Source organism: Chiloscyllium punctatum, chromosome 17 (genome assembly GCF_047496795.1).
Source record: "Chiloscyllium punctatum isolate Juve2018m chromosome 17, sChiPun1.3, whole genome shotgun sequence".
NCBI lineage: Eukaryota > Metazoa > Chordata > Chondrichthyes > Orectolobiformes > Hemiscylliidae > Chiloscyllium > Chiloscyllium punctatum.
In genome coordinates this window covers 83,948,468-83,967,613 of record NC_092755.1, presented here as the reverse complement: position 1 = coordinate 83,967,613, position 19,146 = coordinate 83,948,468, and the positions used below count along the sequence as shown (strand labels likewise).

At 40.2% G+C, this 19,146-nt stretch overlaps 1 protein-coding gene across 2 annotated transcripts in view; it reads right to left on the bottom strand.

The window, feature by feature from the left end:
• ankle2 (ankyrin repeat and LEM domain containing 2) overlaps positions 1-12,806 on the bottom strand; it is a 59,257-nt gene extending 46,451 nt beyond the window's left edge. Inside the window, exons 1-2 of one of the 2 annotated variants that reach the window (XM_072587731.1) lie at positions 12,674-12,799; positions 7,859-8,011 (exon numbers count right to left, since the gene is read on the bottom strand). The gene's annotated coding sequence lies outside the window, so the exon portion shown is untranslated. Of the gene's footprint in view, positions 1-7,858; positions 8,012-12,673 lie in introns of both variants that reach the window. The other variant, XM_072587730.1, reaches the window with a different exon arrangement.
• Positions 12,807-19,146: the final 6,340 nt, after the last annotated feature.

Sequence of the window (19,146 nt, the reverse complement as noted above, 5' to 3'; positions counted from 1 at the left end):
TCCACCAAATGAACCCAGAGATTGAAAGGTTTCCTGAAACCTTCTTATAGCAGTATATGTGAGCATTTTTCAAAAATAGTTTAGCTTCTCATTAACTTTGCAAGTTAGTACTGACTTTCACTTGTTCTACTGAATTACAGTAACATTCTCACTATCTGCCAACAAATTACACAAGTTTCTATATGAACTTTTTAAGATTTAACTTCTTGACTATAGAAACAAGAAAAATTCCTAAAATGTGATATCTTTTGCTTTATGCCTGCTTTAGCTGTACACAATGATATCAATACACTTAACAGAACGCTACATGGAAGAAAGCCAGGGGGAAAATGAATGGATGGGTAGGGCTGTGAATCCATCTCTGATGAGTCTGAAAGCCAAGATTTGCCTCAAGCTTTAATTCCCTCTCCAGAATATCACATTAAGCATAGTTACACTCACAAAGGATTTAGTCTTAAACATTTGGTTGTGCTCAATTGTGCTTCAGTGATTGAATGCTTGTAAAGTAGATTTTAAGGCCATTTTCACTGTATAATTTGTTGTAGGTTACTGTGCTACATAGATCCCATACAAAGATAACATTTTGCTGGAATGATAATTGTGTGCACATCATGCAAAAACAGAACTGAACTCTGATTTGGTGCCATCCCTAACAAATAATCTAACTTCAGTCACATACACGGGGGAGCTACTCAAGATGAAGATTTTGGAATGTTGACAGCATCTTTAGTGAGAAAGGAAGAAAAGGTGAAAGAAAATCTAAAACCCCTAACTTAAATGTTTTGCTGATGTCATATCTCAAGTTGCACTGCAAGTCAGGTTTGCGACAAGATACAATGTAAAATTTAGTCTGGAAACACATTTTATTATACACGTTTCTCAGTAGTTTGGCAAGTATTTTGGCAATTCAGTCCCACCTTTCCAATTAACTATACTCAAAACAGTAACAAGTACGTGACCCTCAATGCACTCAGACTGAATGATTCAGCACCTAAGAATGAAAAATTGCACTAATAATAAACACACCAAAAAAATGTTAATAATATTGGGCCTTTTATTGAAAACACTCGAATTTATATAGCACCGTGCATGATCTCGGGAGTCCCCAAGACTATTTATAGCCTCATGGTTTGTCATTTGGAATTGAACACGGAGTTCATGTTTTAGTATTGATTTGGAGACACCAGTGTGTACAAAGTTAAAAATCACACAACACCAGGTTATAGTCAAATAGGTTTATTTGGAAGTACTACCTTTCGAAGTGCTGCTCCTTCATCAGGTGGTTGCGGAGAATAAGATTGTAAGCCAGAATCTATATAGCAAAGGTTTACAGTGTGATGTAACTGAAATTATATATTGAAAAAGACCTGGATTTTTTAAGTTTCTCACCTTTTAGAATGACCATGTTGGTTTCAGTTCTTTCATACGTAAATCCCAAAGCTTTTTTTTAAAAAGTTACATTCTCAAGTAAACTTTTACAAATGGTATCATGTTGGTCCAGATAATGTATTGAAGGTGTGAGCCGTCTGTGCCACAATGGTCAGACTGACTCCAATCTAAAAAAACGGATTTACAGAATCTTATAGTCATAGAGATGTACAGCACAGAAACTGACCCTTTGGTCCAACCCATCCATGCCGACCAGATATCCCAACCCAATCTAGTCCCACCTGCCAGCATCTGGCCCATATCCCTCCAAACCCTTCCTATTCATATACCCATCCAAATGCCTCTTAAATGTTGCAATTGCACCAGCCTCCACCACTTCCTCTGTCAGCTCATTCCATACATGTACCACCCACTGCGTGAAAACGTTGCCCCTTTGGTCTCTTTTTTTTTCTTTCCCCTCTCACCCTAAAGCTATGCCCTCTAGTTCTGGACTTCGACCCCAGGGAAAAGACTCTGTTTATCTATCCTATCCATGCCCCTCAATTTTGTAAACCTCTATAAGGTCACCCGCCAGCCTCAGACGTCCCAGGGAAAACAGCCCCAGCCTGTTCAGCCTCTCCCCATAGCTCAAATTCTCCAACCCTGGCAACATCCTTGTTAATCTTTTCTGAACCCTTTCAAGTTTCACAACATCTTTCCAACAGGAAGGAGACCAGAATATTCTAACAGTAGCCTAACCAATGTCCTGTACAGCCACAACATGACCTCCCAACTCCTGTACTCAATTCTCTAACCAATAAAGGAAAGCATACCAAATGTCTTCACTATCCTATCTACCTGCGACTCCACTTTCAAGGATCTATGAACCTGCACTCCAAGGGCTCTTTGCTTAGCAATACTCCCTAGGACCTTTCCATAAAGTGTATAAGCCCTGCTAAGATTTGCTTTTCCAAAATGCAGCAACTCGCATTTATCTGAATTAAACTCTATCTGCCACTTCTCAGCCCATTGGCCCATCTGATCAAGATCCTGTTGTAATCGGAGGTAACCTTCCTCGCTGTCCACTACATCTCCAATGTTGGTGGCATGTGCAGACTTACTAACTATATCTCTTATGCTCACATCCAAATCATTTATATAAATGACAAAACATAGAGGACCCAGCACTGATCCTTGTGGCACTCCACTGGTCACAGACCTCCAGTCTGAAAAACAACCCTTCACCCATCCTCTGTCTTGTACCTTTGAGCCAATTCTGTGTCCAAATGGCTAGTTCTCCCAGTATTCCGTGAGATCTAACCTTGCTAACCTATCTCCCACGGGGAGCCTTGTTGAACACCTTACTGAAGTCCATATAGACCACATCGACCGCTCTTCCCTCATCAATACTTTTTGCTACCTCTTCAAAAAAACTCAATTAAGTTTGTGAGTCATTATTTACATTTTACTTTGCTCAAAAACTGCATGATTCCATATAAGATTCTGTAAATCCATTTCTTTTTAAGATTAGAATCAGTCTGACCATTGTGGCACAGACAGCCTCACACAGGGAAGCTCACACCTTCCAAGCGTTATCTGGGCCAACATGACACCATTTGAAAAAGTTCACTTGAGAATGTAACTTTTAAAAAATGTTTTGCAATTTACCTATGAAAGAACTGAAACTAACACGGTCATTCTAACAGATGAGAGACTTAAACAATCCAGGTCTTTTTCAACATATAATTTCAGTTACATCACACTGTAAACCTTTGCTATAAATTCTGTATCTTACAATCTTACTCTCCCCAACCACCTGATGAAGGAGCAGCGCTCCAAAAACTAGTGCTTCCAAATAAACCTGTTGGACTATAATCTGGTGTGCGATTTTTAACCATGTTTTAGTAGAGGAGGGATTTCACCCCTTTTGAGCAGGCCATCAGCATTCAAGCTCAGAGATAAAATGAGCCCCTGCCCCGGATTTGTAAGTGAAGGATTCTATTCACAGGCAATCTTTCTCAATGTATCAAGACCTGTTGCACTATGCCTTGTGCTTGGCCATGCCAGCTCAGAATTGCCCGTAAGTTTGCTTCTCTTTTGTGATATTTTCAATTTTCTATCTTTGCAGAAACGTCTTAAATTCCAGGTAAGGACTTTTCCCAGGTCAACCCAATAACACAGATGCTCAAAGCCTCAGCAGTGCAGCTGGACTATCCAATACCAGAGATAATCAACCTTGGATGATTTAAAAATCCATAAGAAGGCAGTGTATTGAGTGAGACACACATGAAGGGGCAAAAGCAGCAACAGACAGAAGTGATGCTAGAAACCAAATGCCAAGGAGAGAAATTAACCAACTCCAAAGTGATGCAACATTGGCCATTATCTTAATTTCTCTTTCCTTTAAATACATTTTCATAACATAATGAATGATGGAGTCACTGGAGGACTGTCCAGAAATATCAAACATATGTTGGCAAGGTTGCGAATCCTATCAGATCGAATGGATTGGTTGGAGAGGCAGTTAGAGGCAATAAGAAATTTACAAGAGCAAAGGGAGGTGATGGATGGCAATTATAGGATGGAAGCAAAGTCTTAGATATGGTCACATAGATGGGTTAATGCCAGGAAAGGTAAGAGAGGTAGGCAGGTAGTGCAGGAGTCTTCTGTGGCTATCCCCATTTCAAACAAGTATTGATTAGATTCCCTACAGTGTGCCCAACCAGTCCACATCGACCCTTCGAAGAGTAACCCACCCAGACCCATTTCCCTCTGACTAATGCACTTTACACTACGGGCAATTTAGCATGGCCGATTCACCTGACCTGCACATCTTTGGACTGTGGGAGGAAACCGGAGCACCCTAAGGAAACCCACGCAGACATGGGGAGAATGTGCAAACTCCACACAGACAGTCGCCCAAGTCTGGAATCGAACCTGTGACCCTAGTGCTGTGAGCCACCGTGCCACCAAATTATGCTGTTTTGGAAAATGTAGGTGGTGATGGATTCTCAGGGGAACATAGCACAAACAGCCAAATTTCTGGTATTAAGACTGATTGTAATGCAATGAGGGGTACGTCGGGTTCCAAGCGATCGACCGTGTTAGGGGATTCTCTAGTCTGAAGTACAGACAGGCATTTCTGTGGCCAGCAGCGAAAAATCAGAATGGTGTGTTGCTTTACTGGTGCCAGGATCAAGGATGTCTCAGAGAGGGTGCAGAATATTCTCAAGGGGGAGAGGGGCCAGCAGGAGGTCATTGTCCACAATGGAACCAACAACATAGGAAGGGAAAGGTTGAGATTCTGAAGGGAGATTACAGAGAGTTAGACAGGAATTTAAAAAGGTCTTTGAGAATAGTATTATCTGGATTACTCCCGGTGCTACGAGCTAGAGAGGGAAGGAATAGGAAGTTAGAGCAGATGAATGCATTACTGAGGAGCTGGTGTATGGGAGAAGGATTCACATTTTTGGATCATTGGAAGCACTTTTGGGGTAGGAGTGACCTGTACAAGGAGGACGGATTGCACCTAATAATATACTGGAGGACTAGGGGACTAATATACTGGCAGGGGGATTTGCTAGAGGAAATGTAGGACTGATAAATTAAACTGCATTTATTTCAATACATGAGGTCTAACAGGGAATGCAGATGAACTCAGGGCATGGTTAGGAATATGAGACTGGGAATATCATAGCATTACAGAAACATGGCTTAGGGATGAACAGGACTGGCAGCTTAATATTCCAGGATACAAATGCTACAGGAAGGACAGAAAGGGAAGCAAGAGAGGACGAGGAGGAGTGGCATTTTTGATAAGGGATAGCATTACAGCTGTATTGAGGGAGGATATTCTCGGAAATACATCCAGGCAAGCTATTTGGGTGGAACTGAGAAATAAGAAAGGGTTGATCACCTTATCGGGATTGTATTATAGACCCCCTAATAGTCAGATGGAAATTGAGAAACAAATTTGTAAAGCGATCTCAGCTATCTGTAAGAATAATAGGATGATTATGGTAGGGGATTTTAACATTCCAAACATAGACTGGGACTGGCATATTGTTAAATGTTTAGATGGAGAGGAATTTGTTAAGTGTGTACAAGACAATTTTCTGATTCAAAATGTGGATGTACCTACGAAAGAAGGTGCAAAACTTGACCTACTCTTGGGAAATAAAGCAGGGCAGGTGACTAAAGAAATTGAGGGTTTGGTCAAGAAAAAGAAGGAAGCATATGTCAGGCATAGACAGGATAGATCGAGTGAATTCTTAGAAGAGTATAAATGCAGTAGGAGTATACTTAAGGTAGAAATCAGGAGAGCAAAAAGGGAACATGAGATAGCTTTGGCAAATAGAGTTAAGGAGAATCCAAAGGGTTTTACAAATACATTAAGGACAAAAGGGTAACTAGGGAGAGAAAAGGGCCCCTCAAAAGATCAGCAAGGTAGCCTTTGTGTGGAGCCGCAGAAAATGGGGGAGATACTAAATAAGTATTTTGCATCAGTATTTACTGTGGAAAAGGACATGGAAAATATAGAATGTAGAGAAATAGATGGTGACATCTTGCAAAATGTCCATATTACAAAGGAGGAAGTGCTGGATGACTTGAAATGCATAAAAGTGGATAAATCCCCAGGACCTGATCAGGTGTACCCTTGAACTCTGTGGGTATCGATTGCTGGGCCTCTTGCTGAGATATTTGTAACATCAATAGTCACAGGTGAGCTGCTGGAAGACTGGAGGTTGGTTAACGTGGTGCCACTGTTTAAGAAAGGTGGTAAGGACAAGCCAGGGAATTATAGACCAGTGAGCCTGACTTTGTGGGCAAGTTGTTGGAGGGAATCCTGAGGGACAGGATGTACATGTTTTTGGAAAAGTAAGGACTGATTAGGGATCATCAACATGGCTTTGTGCGTGAGAAATCATGTCTCACAAACTTGACTGAGTTTTTTGAAGTAACAAAGAGGATTGATGAGGGCAGAGTGGAAGATGTGTTCTATATGGACTTCAGTACGGCATTCGACAAGGTTTCCGTGGGAGACTGGTCAGCAAAGGTTAAATCTCAAGGAATACAGAGAGAACTAGCCATTTGGCTACAGAACCATCTCAAAGGTAGAAGACAGAGGGTCGTGGTGGAGGGTTGTTTTTCAGACTGGTGGCCTGTGTCCAGTAGAGTGCCACAAGGATTGGTGCTGGGTCCACTACTTTTTATCATTTATATAAATAATTTTGATGTGAGCATAAGAGGTATAGTTAGTAAGTTTGATGATGACAACAAATTTGGAGGTGTAGTGGACAGCGAAGGAGGTTATTTCGGATTACAATGGGAGTTTGATCAGATGGGCCAATGGGCTGAGAAGTGGCAGATGGAGTTTAATTCAGATAAATGTGAGGTGCTGCATTTTGGGAACACAAATCTTAGCAGGACTTATTACATTTAATGGTAAGGTTCTAGGGAGCGTTGCTGAACAAAGACACCTTGGAGTGCAGGTTCATAGCTCCTTGAAAGTGGAGTCCCAGGTAGATAGGATAGTGAAGAAGGCGTTTGGTATGCTTTCCTTTATTGGTCAGAGTATTGAGTACAGGAGTTAGGAGGTCATGTTACAGGACATTGGTTAGGCCACTGTTGGAATATTGTGTGCAATTCTGGTCTCCTTCCTATCAGTAAGATGTTGTAAAACTTGAAAGGGCTCAGAAAAGATTCACAAGGATGTTGCCAGAGTTGGAAGATTTGAGCTATAGGGAGAGGTTGAACAGGCTGGGGCTGTTCTCCCTGGAGCGTCGGAGGCTGAGGGGTGACCTTATAGAGGTTTATAAAACCATGAGGGGCACGGATAGGATAGATAATTAGGCAAAGTCCTTTTTCCCTGGGGTGGGGGAGTCCTGATCCAGAGGGCATAGGTTTAGGGGGTGAGAGGGGAAAGATATAAAAGAGACCTAAGGGGCAACTTTTTCACTCAGAGAGTGGTACGTGTATGGAATGAGCTGCCAGACAAAGTGGTGGAGGCTAGTACAATTGCAACATTTAAGAGGCATTTGGATGGGTATATGAATAGGAAGGGTTTGGAGGGATATGGGCCAGGTGGGACTAGATTGGGTTGGGATAGCTGGTCAGCATGAACAAGCTGGACCAAAGGGTCTGTTTCTGTGCTGTACATCTCTATGACTAAGTGCTCCATGTAAGTGATGCTTAAATACAGAATGCAGAATATGTAATCAAGCATTGAAGGCATGGCAATTCCAGAGTTATCTGCAGCACAGCCTTGGAGACAGCTGCTGAACACTATATACAATGTCATCTGTTAGCTCCCTAGTGAGGTGGTAAGTTTAGCCAAATTAGGAATGAGCTTTAAACAGACTGGTAAAATGTCACTGCCACCATCGGGGCCATTCAGCACAAATCAGAACACAGAAGCATACCAGAACTAGCAATTGCAAAAGCTGTTCTTTCAGCAAATAGCAGCATTGTCTTGCCAATTTCCACCTACATCAGAAGGAAGATAGAAAGGACTGTGTCAACTCCAAAGGAGGAGGAGCCTCACTGGTCTTTAGTGGAATCACTGGCGACTAACACCTCAAGACACCATGTGCCAATTTGCTTCCAGGGATCTGTTGCTGAAACACAGTTGCACCCAATCTTCCTGTCAATAAAATATTGCAGTCAGAAAAGTACTAATTATGCGTCATAAGCACACTTTAAATGAGAAAATGGATGCACCCATGGTAACAAACAAAAACACAAACAAACTTGTTTAAATCAAGCACTGGTCAGAATCAATTAACTGATTAGTTAAGCATACTGATTGCCAAAAGAACAAGTGTTATCAAAGGAATACTAATATGAGACTTAAACATGTTGTGGAGAATGTTTGGTTTGTCTGTATTTGAGATGGGCTCGTGTGTGTTTTCATCAGGAAGGGTAGGACAGTTGGTCAACAGTAAGGAGCATGAACATATGTTATCGAGGTGGCTTGCTATTCATAAACAACATCTGCTTTGAAGTCTTTAGTTTAATAAAAAGGATTGACTCATTCTGTGAAAGTTCTCAACCTCCCCAGAGAATACCTTCAGAATAAACTAAAATTCACAGTTACCTCTTGAGAAACAGTACACCAAAGTCCCCATACTAATTTCTCTGGGAAATAAAGTCAGTACATCTTGCTGATTCCACAAATATCAGTATTCATAGTTTTCACATGGGGCTCCTGTGCGGCAGTGATCGTGTCCCTATTTCTGGGTCTGTCGGTCTGCATTCAGAGGTGTGACATTAAATGTCTGAACAGGTTGATTAAAAATATCTACATGATTTTCATGTGTTCTTTGCAGGAAGGGTCCATTGAGTTAATGATACATATTGCACTGCAAATATTTCATAAACCTTTCCTCCAAATATACCATTCACCTAGAAATCAGTGAGGGATGCACAAGATCTCCCGCTATAATTCTCAGCCTTCAACAGTAACAATAGAGCTCTTTTCTAAATAAACTCCAAAACAAAATCACTAAAACAAACTTATTTCAAATCAGATGTGTGCACTTCAGATTAGCCAACATTGCAATCAGTAGGACCAGGTTGTTAAAACCGAGCAGCCTGGCTTGGGACTGAGTCCGATTTTTATTATATTGAGTTTGACTGTTGTTGGAGTTTTGCTTTAGGGTCTTGAAAGGAACAAATGAAGAACTTTATAGTAATGCATAAGATTTTAAATGACAAATATTAAGCACTACTTCAAGAAAAGCCGAAGACACCACAACAAGGGGACACAGTTAAGAATTAAGAGAATGTGCAAATACAAATCTGCTCTTCCATTCAATAAGATCATGGCTGATCTTAGCTCCACATTCATGACTAACGCCAATACCATTCAAGTCCTTTGTTATTAGGCACAATTATTCATTAGGCACAAATTTAATGAATATTTTTAAGACAGATGGTGATGATCCAGCATCCACCACTGTGTACAAAGGAACGACTTCTATCGACTCAGAAACCTCAAAAAAAATTCTCATCGCCATCTTGAATAGACTCCCTATTTTAAACTCAAAGCAAACATGATGAGATGCATAGACTCCTGTTGGACTGAGATGACTGACTTCCAACAACCACAACCATCTTCCTTTATTCTGCGGATAATTCCCTGATTCTGACTGACTCCAGTTTTGCTAGGGCTCCTTTGTAGGAGATTCAGTCAAATGCTGCCTTAGTGTTACGTGCAGTCACTCTCACTTCACCTCTGGAGTTCAGTTGTTTTGTCACTATTTGGTTCAAGTCTATATTGAGATTAGGAGTTGTGGGTCTTTCGTAGAACCCAAATTGAATGCCATTGAAGAGGTTATTCTAATGATTTTCTGGGAGGTTACCTGCATTCTCTACCATGAAGACGGAGCAAAATATCTGTTTAATTCTTCCACCCATTTCTTATTACCCATCGTTAATTCCAAAAACTCATTCTGTAACACTTTTCCTACCCTTTTCCTTTTTAAATACCTCCAGAAGTTCAGTGTATTTGTATATTTCTAGCTGACACACACAATCAAATTTGTCTTCTCTTGTTCTTTTCACCATTGTTTAATATTCTGTCCAATCTTCTGACCTGTCATTGACCAAAGCCTTGTATTTTTATTTCAATTTCATATTATCCTTAACTTCCTTTTTAGCTAAGGATGACACATTATTCCCCTAGAGCTTTTCTTTCTCAGTGGAATGCATCTTTCTTGAGTGCTACAGAATGTTTTCTTAACCGTCTACCACATCAACTCTACTGTCCTATCTTACATACTAATTTCCCAGTACACTGCAGTCTACTTTGCCTTCATACCCTCAATTGAATTTATTCAAATTTAAACACTAGTCTTGTTTTTATTCCTTACTTCCTCAAACTGAATACAAAATTCAAAAGAAAGAAGAAAGAAAAGTTAAGAAAAAATGCTTATAGAAAAACCAATCAATACCTGAAGTGATACTCTGGAAAGGTTGTTGAGGTGAAATCTCAAAAGGATCATTTAAGAGTCTGTTAGGGAGACAAACTTAAGTCTTTTGCCCTGGATGGATAGTTAAGGGTCAAAGGGCTTCCCTCATTTCAGCCAAAATGATGGTAGGGATAATGTCAGTAAACTGCAGAATCATTGGATCAACAAGGGAAAAGATTCCTGCTAAATAATCCTACTACTTTTCTTTGCTATATCTACAGTTGGATACCCTACCAACATGAATAGTGGTTACTTGAGAAAAAAAATTGCAACACACAGTAGATTGTAATCCAGTAGCAAGTTAATGCCTGCTCCAAAGCAGGGGAAGGAAACTAAGCAACAGTTTCCTTACAATACCTTTCTTCATTTATTTGTCACAAAGCACTTTGGGCATCATAAAGTTGTAAAAGTGTTATATAAATGCATAATTTTTCTTTCTCACCTCTGTTTTCATTTATTTGGTTACCCTAGTTGGAAAGGGCGGCATAGTGGCTCAGTGGTTAGCACTGCTGCTCACAGGGACCGAGGTTCAATTCCAACCTTAGGCAACTGTCTGTGTGGAGTCTGCACATTCGCCCCATGTCTGCATGGGTTTCCTCCAGGTGCTCTGGTTTCCTCCCATAGTCCACAGATATGCAGGTTAGGTGAATCGGCCATGTTAAATTGCCCGTAGTGTTCAGGGATATGTAGGTTAGGTGCATTAGTAGAAGTGGTAAACGTAGAGTAATAGGGTAGGGGAATGGGTCTGGATGGTTTATTCTTCGGAGGGTCGGTGGGGACTTGCTATGCTGAAGGACCTGTTTCTACACTGTTGGGATTCTATGATTCTAGTGTTTCAACTTCATTCATGCTACTTTCCCTGGCTTGATGCAAGGATCATTTCAGTCAACAATCTCCTGTTTATCTTTTAATCTGGTTATTTTGTTTCATTCAGTATAGGCATATATGTTACAGGGATATTGGTAATGTATATAGATACATGCTGTGTGAATACAGATTTAACTGTAGAATTTTTTTTTTTGAGTTAAATGTTGCATTTTCAAATGTTAAAAGTCTGCAATTTTCAATCAGATATAACAGGCATATTCTAGACAAATGAATGCTTCACAGATCCTTTCAAAATAAAGCCAAATTAGATCTAATATCTTACCAGCTAAATTCAATCTTTCCTGTTCTTGCAAGCTGATGTCACTATTAGGTATTTAGCATATGGAAAGCAGTAGGCCTATTTCAGATTGAGAAATTCAGCATCTGCAACAGGTAAAATCTGGTAGATAAATTATACATCGTGAAATGAAATTAATTTGATTTTTCTAATCCAACTATTTAACCACACCAAGGACTTGTGTTTATGATGAAGACTGCAGATTGCATAATACCAAAAAAAAGCATTATGTCACAAAAAATCTGATGGTGATCGCGGTGCAAACACTTAAGTGAATATTTTCATATATACCACCCCATCACTAATCATGCTGTTAATATTTTTAAGATAATTCACAAGATGTGCTATCAAATTACTCATTTTGCGAAGACGTGAAATAAAACCCCACAACGACCTTATTACAGGACACTAGAATCATTCATAGCCTTAGAAGGCAACAAAACATCAAATGAACAATAAAATTAATTTCAAGTCCAGAGGTAAATAGCGTGGATTCTGGAAATCTGAAATACGGAATGGACAATGCTGGTAACATTCAGCAAATACGGCAACGTCTTTGGAGAAGTGGAGAGGGACAAAAAAACCGGTGTTTAATGGTGTAAATTTACCAGCATTTGGAATAGCATTTCACACAACTCTATATACGATTCATTTAGTTGCATAAATTACTCAATTATGTTGCAACCTAACATGGTCTAAGCAATACACAAAAAAAATCCTTTTTTCAGGTTTAAAACTCAGGATGCTAATTAAACCCTTTCTTATTCACTGAATTTCTCAATCGTTAGGAAGTATTAGGATCATTGCATTTAAGCTGCAAAAGTCATTGTTTGGAGGCCCCTACCGGAGGCGGGGATCCAGGTAATCCTAATATATTTATATAGCTTTTGTGCCCATATGCAGGACAGAGCCTTCCAACACACTGAAGCACAAAATGCAACAATAAAGCTTCCCAAATGGACAAGGGACATAAACATTGAGGCGCAGCCTTTTTGGGGGGGGGGGGGATACAGCGCATGCGCGCAGCCTCAGGGCAGGGCAAAAGGCGGTTCGGCCCGGAGCGACCCCTCGGTATCGCCACTTCTCACCGAAACCCGAATGGAACATCAACACCTCTCAGGCCACAACTGTGGCTTTTAAATAGGTACAAGTCCATCAAAACACTGACCTGAGCCGCATTCCGCTCGCCGTCACGTTAATCCGGCAACACTTCTCTCGTCAACAGCAACCCGTTCAAACTGTCCAAGCGGCAAGGACCCCCCCGGCTGACCAGCTGTGGCCAACGCACTGCCTGCGCAGGAAATTCAATGGCACATCCGGGAAAGCGAGCAATTCGTCCAATCACCCCTTCCTCAAACTCGCCCTGCAGGTGCTACACCTCACCACAGGTGGTGCTGCGGAGCAGTCCGGTTAGTTCAACAACACATGACGTGAAACTTCTTACAAATTTAACTCAAAATGGAAAGGAATGGAAAACACCCCATATTTTGAAAAAAATGTTTCATGTGCAAGCTAAAAAAAACGTATTCAGAAAGCAACTTTCCATACCTCAGGTTTAATAAAGAGTGCAGAAGGTAGCACAAGGGATACCTGAAAACTGGGTGACAACTTGGAGAAGCTGCCAAAACATTCATGCAAACAGCAGAAGCAGCAAATGATAGAGAAAAGCCATCACACAATCAACCGATAACTAAACTCTGCAGTCTACCATGCCCAGTCATCATTGGTGGTGGATAATTAAACAACTCACTGCAAGAGGAGACTCCACAAACATCCCCATCTCAATGATGGAAGAGGTAAAAACAATGACTGCAGATGCTGGAAACCAGATTCTGGATTAGTGGTGCTGGAAGAGCACAGCAGTTCAGACAGCATCAAGGTAGCTTCGAAATCGGACTTTTGCCCGAAACGTCGATTTCGTAGCTACTTTGATGCTGCCTGAACTGCTGTGCTCTTCCAGCACCACTAATCCAGAATCAATGAGGGAAGAGCCCAGCACATTACCATTTCCACTAAAGTTGAAACATTGGCAGCAGTCTTCAAACACAAATGGATGATCCATCTCCACCTCCTCCAGTGGTCTCCATCATAACACCAGGTTTCAGCCAATTCGATTCACTCCACGTGATTTCAAGAAACAGTAGGAGGAACTGGGTGGCACAGTGGTTCGCACTGCTGCCTCACAGCACCAGAGACCTGGGTTCAATTCCCTCGTCAGGCAACTGTCTGTGCGTGGTTTGCACATTCTCCTAGTGTCTGCGTGGGGTTCCTCCAGCTGCTCTGGTTTCCTCCCACGTCCAAAAATGTGCAGGTTAGGTGAATTGGCCATTCTAAATTGCCTGTAGTGTTAGGTGAAGGGATAAACGTAGGGGAAAGGGTGTGGATGGGTTGCTCTGCGGAGGGTCGGTGTGGTCTTGTTGAGCCAAAGAAGGGCCTGTTTCCACACTGCAAGTAATCTAATCTGAACTCAATAATGCAAAGGTTATGGGCCCTAACAACATTCCAGCAATAGTACTGAAGACTTGTGCTCTCCTCCATTAGCCATGCTCTTCTGGTATAGATAAAACATTGTTAAACAGCTGCCACTGTGGACAATTGGGAGAATGTGAGGACTGCAGATGCTGGAGATCAGAAAAAGTGCTGTGCAGGTCAGGTAACATCTGAGAAGCAGGAGAATCAATGTTTCAGGCGTAAGCCCTTCATCAGGGATGACAAGAAATTTCCATTAGCCATTCCTGATGAAGGACGTATGCCCGAAACATTGATTCTCCTGCTTCTCTGATGTTGCCTGACCTACTGTGCTTTTCCAGCGCAACACTTTGAATGTGAAAAATTGCCCAGGTATGTCCTGTACACAAAACCCGTACAAATCCAACCGTGCCATTTAATGCCGCATCGGTCTACTCTCCATCATCAGTAAAGTGGAGGAAGATGTCATCACCAATGCTATCAAGCTGTTCAGCAAAAACCTGTGCAGCCTTGACATCAAGGCTGCATTCCATCAAATATGGCATAATAGGAGCCTGTGCAAAACTGGAATCAATGGGCATCAGCATACACTCCACTGGTTAGAGTTCTACCTGGTAATAGGAAGATGGTTGGAGGTCAGAAATAACAGCTCCAGGTCATCTCTGCAGGAGTTCCTCGATGTCTTAGCCCCCTATCATCTTACGCTGCTCCAATGACCTTCCCTACATCTTAAGGTCAGACACAGCGATGTTTGCAGATGATTACACAATTGGCAATTGTTCAAAAACTGTAAAAGTCCATGTTCAAATACAACAAGATCTGGACAATATCCAGGCTTGGGCTCAAAGTCCTGAAGAAGGGCTACACCCGAAGCATCGACTTCACCTCTTGATGCTGCCTGGTTTGCTACGTTCTTCCAGCCTCCTCCTGTCTACTTTGGATTCCAGCATCTGAGGTTTTTTATCTCTAACCCAAGTTTGTTCCACTGCGATGTCTCTTCAAAGGGTGCCCACTTTAAGTGCATGTCTGAGCGAGGCTATGAACTTTTCAATGAGTCCTTTTCTCCCATGACCTCCTCAGTCCTGAAGGAAGATTATACCCAAAACATCAACTTCTCCACCTCCTGATGCTGCCTGGCTTGCTGTGTTCATCCAGCCTCTTGCTTGTCTATTTGGGCTCGGAATGGCAAGTAACATTTGCACCACAAAAATGTCAGCAATGACTATCAAATCCCTGCCCCTCGACATTAAGTGGTGTGTTACTTACGATCACTGAATCCCACACTATCAAAATCCTTGGGGTTACCATTAACCAGAAACTCAAACTGGACTTGGATCCATATTAGCTACACAAGCAAGTCAGAGTCTGGAATACTGTGGCAAGTAACTCACTTCCTGACTCCCCAAAACCTGGATACCATTTACAAGGCACAAATCAGGACTGTGATGGAATACTCCCCACTTGCCTAGACATACACAGCTCCAACAACATTCAAGAACAGCAGATACATGGGAACACCAGCACCTGCAAATTCCCCTTAAAGCTGATCACCATCCTAACTTGGAAATATATCATAGTTTCTTCTCTGTAACTGCATCAAACTCCTGGAATTCCCTCCCTAAGGGCATTGAGATTCTACCTGCAGCTGTTCAACAAGGCAGCTCACCACCTTTACCATTGTGCTCAGTGATTGGCAGTGTTGCCTCACAGCACTAGGGACCCAATGTTCAATTCCACCCTTGGACAACTGCTTGAGTGGAGTTTGCACATGCTCCCAGTGTCCACACTGGTTTCCTCCACAGTCCAAAGATGTGCAGGTTAAATGGATCGGCTATGCTAAATTGATCATAATATCCAAGGATGTGCAGGCTAGGTGGATTAGCTATGGGAAATGCAGGGTTACAGGGATAGGGTAGGGGAGTCGGTCTGAGTGGGATGCCTTTTGGAGGGTTAGTGTGGAGTGATGGGCTGAATGGCCTGTTTCCACACCAGGCTTCCTATGATTCTCAAGAGTAACTAGTTAATATTCACCTTGGGATTCATATAACTTCATGTGCTGTAGGATTGGCCTATCCTCTCAGCAGCAGCTTACAAATATGGCCCTAGCCATTTGTTCACCTTACAAGTTGATCCTGAAATCAAGCACATCAAAGCTATCCTGATGGTCAATGACTCTCTTGATCAGATCATTGTTTGCTGTGCATCACACAAACTTGTAAATGGTTCAAGGGCTGACACTTCCAGATCTGAGGACAGACTTATAGTGGTAGGTAACTGAAGTATCTTAAAATTACTCAATTCCTGGTGGTAAAAAGAGATACACAATAAAAAAAAGTGCTTAACTTTTAGCAAAGCTGTAGCTTGGTATTGGATTCTTTCATTTGAATCCAATCTGTAAAATAAAAGAATATTCACATTCATCTTGAATCAATAGATTCATAATCAGTGGTCATCACCACCCAAGCTACTATATTTTTGACTGGTAACTCAAGTTTAACACATTGTTTAAATTCACTTTTAGTGAATTTAGTTTCTTTTAGTGGATTTATTAGCTTTTTTGGAAGCTTGATAAAACCCGATTTTCTAAGTGAAGTAGGCAAGGATGTTTCTGACATAGTAAGAACTATCAACTATAATGCAAGCAATTGTTTTTGTATAAACGTAGATCGTTATGTTGGTTTATCAAAATGGAAGGGCAGCTTTTGTTTGCTTTTTAATCTATTTAAATTTGATTAACAATAAAATGTCAAAATGTAACATTCATTTGCTGTTTTCTGAAGCTTTCCTAAAGCCATTGGCAAAATAGACTTCATTCTTTGAACAGGTTCCAAATTAAAGATTTCTGATCTCAACTTACTGGAACATTCGTTCGTAAACCAATTGAAGTAAATAGTTCTAGCAACAATGAAAGTGTTTTCTTTGAATAACTAATGCAATTATTTGGAAGGTGAGGAAAGAAGATTCCCAAGAACACATCTTTTCCTGTATGTGATCATTCATAAAAGTTGAAAAAAATCAAAAATTACATAATATTACATTACATAGCATTACATTTTGTGATGCTTAAAAAGAGAAAGTTTGTAAATAATATGGCATTACAGTATTTATGCAAACATACATTCAAATCTAGATTAAGCAAGCTGATCTATGCATATTCCCAATCCAAGAACAATTCCCTTGAATATCGTACTCAAAATTATCTCTGAATGTGACTAATTTCAAGTGTATGCACAAGTTGGAACCCAATCCAGGTGCTGCAGAGACGTGAGCTTTAACTTCTGGGATGCAATATATGGTATTAACATTGGTATAAAGTGGTGTCATTTACGAACTCAAGCCAAGAATTTGTACGGCTTCACTTCAGAATAAAATTCATTTTACCTCAGGATCAGGAAAAGCCTCCATCTCCAGATTTACATTACATCCTTTGTGTTGAGGTGAAATTAAGAAGCTGTGTACAGGCCGTACTGCTCTAATGAGTATTTTGTTAAAATGAATTTGCTTTAACACGATCAATGAATTGGAGATACTTTCTAAAACGCGAAATTTGAAAGCATGTATTGGTTATGGCAAGATTCCGACCCCATTAATGTTAAAGGTGTTGCTATCATGCGATTTTCATATAACATGGAATTGCACAAGAAAGGAATTTGCACATTATAGCAGAACTGACTGTACTGTGATATAAATTAAAACTTGGCTAAAAACATTTCTTGAAAAAAAAAAGCACTAACACCTGTACACTGCAAAGAAAAACTTATCATGTAAATTACTTATGCTTTCACTGGATAATATAACTTAAAGAAAAATTTTTAAACTAGAACTATGAAAAAAAATCTTGTTCCGTAAAATCAACAATGTCATGTCACGGTACATTAAAACATCACACAGCTTTGGTGGAGAGGTTAACTTAAATAACCACAAATTTTACATATCTTTTTAGAGACAATTTACTGTTTTTACATCATGCTATAGTTGCATTTTTATTATATAACAATATTAAACATTGCCAAATATTTTAATGTAGTTTTAGTATCCAGACATCTTTGCAACTTTCAATGGATGTATTACTGCCTTGTTTATATCTGTAAAAGGACAAATACTTGTACCTCCCTTTCAGACAGTTAGCAACAGGATACAAACAATTTGTGGAAGCTGGTAGTTTTCACTTATACTGTTCAAAAACCTATTTGATGCAACTCTAGCTTTGGGGCAAACAGCAACTCATATGTCGAAAGGTGATTCTGAATATACATCTAGAGATTCCACCTCAAGAAGTGTCAGTGTTGGGAGGAGTGTATAAGAAAGAAATTACTTGGTATCCTTTCTTAGCATTGCAGTACCCTTCAAATACAATGGAAAAAAAGAGATACAATGGAAAGGCAGGAAAGTACAGTTGAGGATGATCAGACCAGTATATCCTCAATGAGCTGAATGTATGAATTCTGCTTCTACACCTTATTGTCCAAATTACATGGTAATGAGAGGAATGGTGCAAACGATCATTTAAAGTTGAGAACAATTTCAAAATAAGCAACACAAAACTTTACAAGGGCAAAAGAAAGTTTAATTTCACAATTACACCATGAACTGGATTACAAATCTTAACATGCAAAACTAATAGCTTTAAGAATCGATAGGTAATTGTGAATTAAATAGCTTAAAATTGAGATTAAAGAATGAATTTGTTGTTATGCAACATCTTTCATGACTTTAGGGCTTTCCGAAGTGCTTTACAGTTAAATTTCACCTTTTCTGAAGCAAGTTGACTGTTATACTGTAAGAAATATTACTCAATTAGAACAAGATTGAGGTAAAACTTTACTCTTTCCTAAAACTCCTTGAAAAAAGTTCATAGTGAAATTTATATTCGAATTATAATCTTAGCTTCCAGAGATGGGACTGGGGCTATAGGCTCACAAGACAATGTTTACTTTAAATAACTCAGTAATAATTTCACAAATAAATAAATAAATCTGGGAAATTTACAATTACATGTATAGTTTGTACAGGCAGTTCTATCAAATATTACTGCCAATATGTTACAAATTGCTTGGAATATTAAACTTCATATTTGGCTATGTAGGGAGATAAAATGATAGAAGTGGGATGCTGAGTAATGCTCTCTCAAACCATACCCACTATAGAATAGCACTCTTACTCAGTGGAATT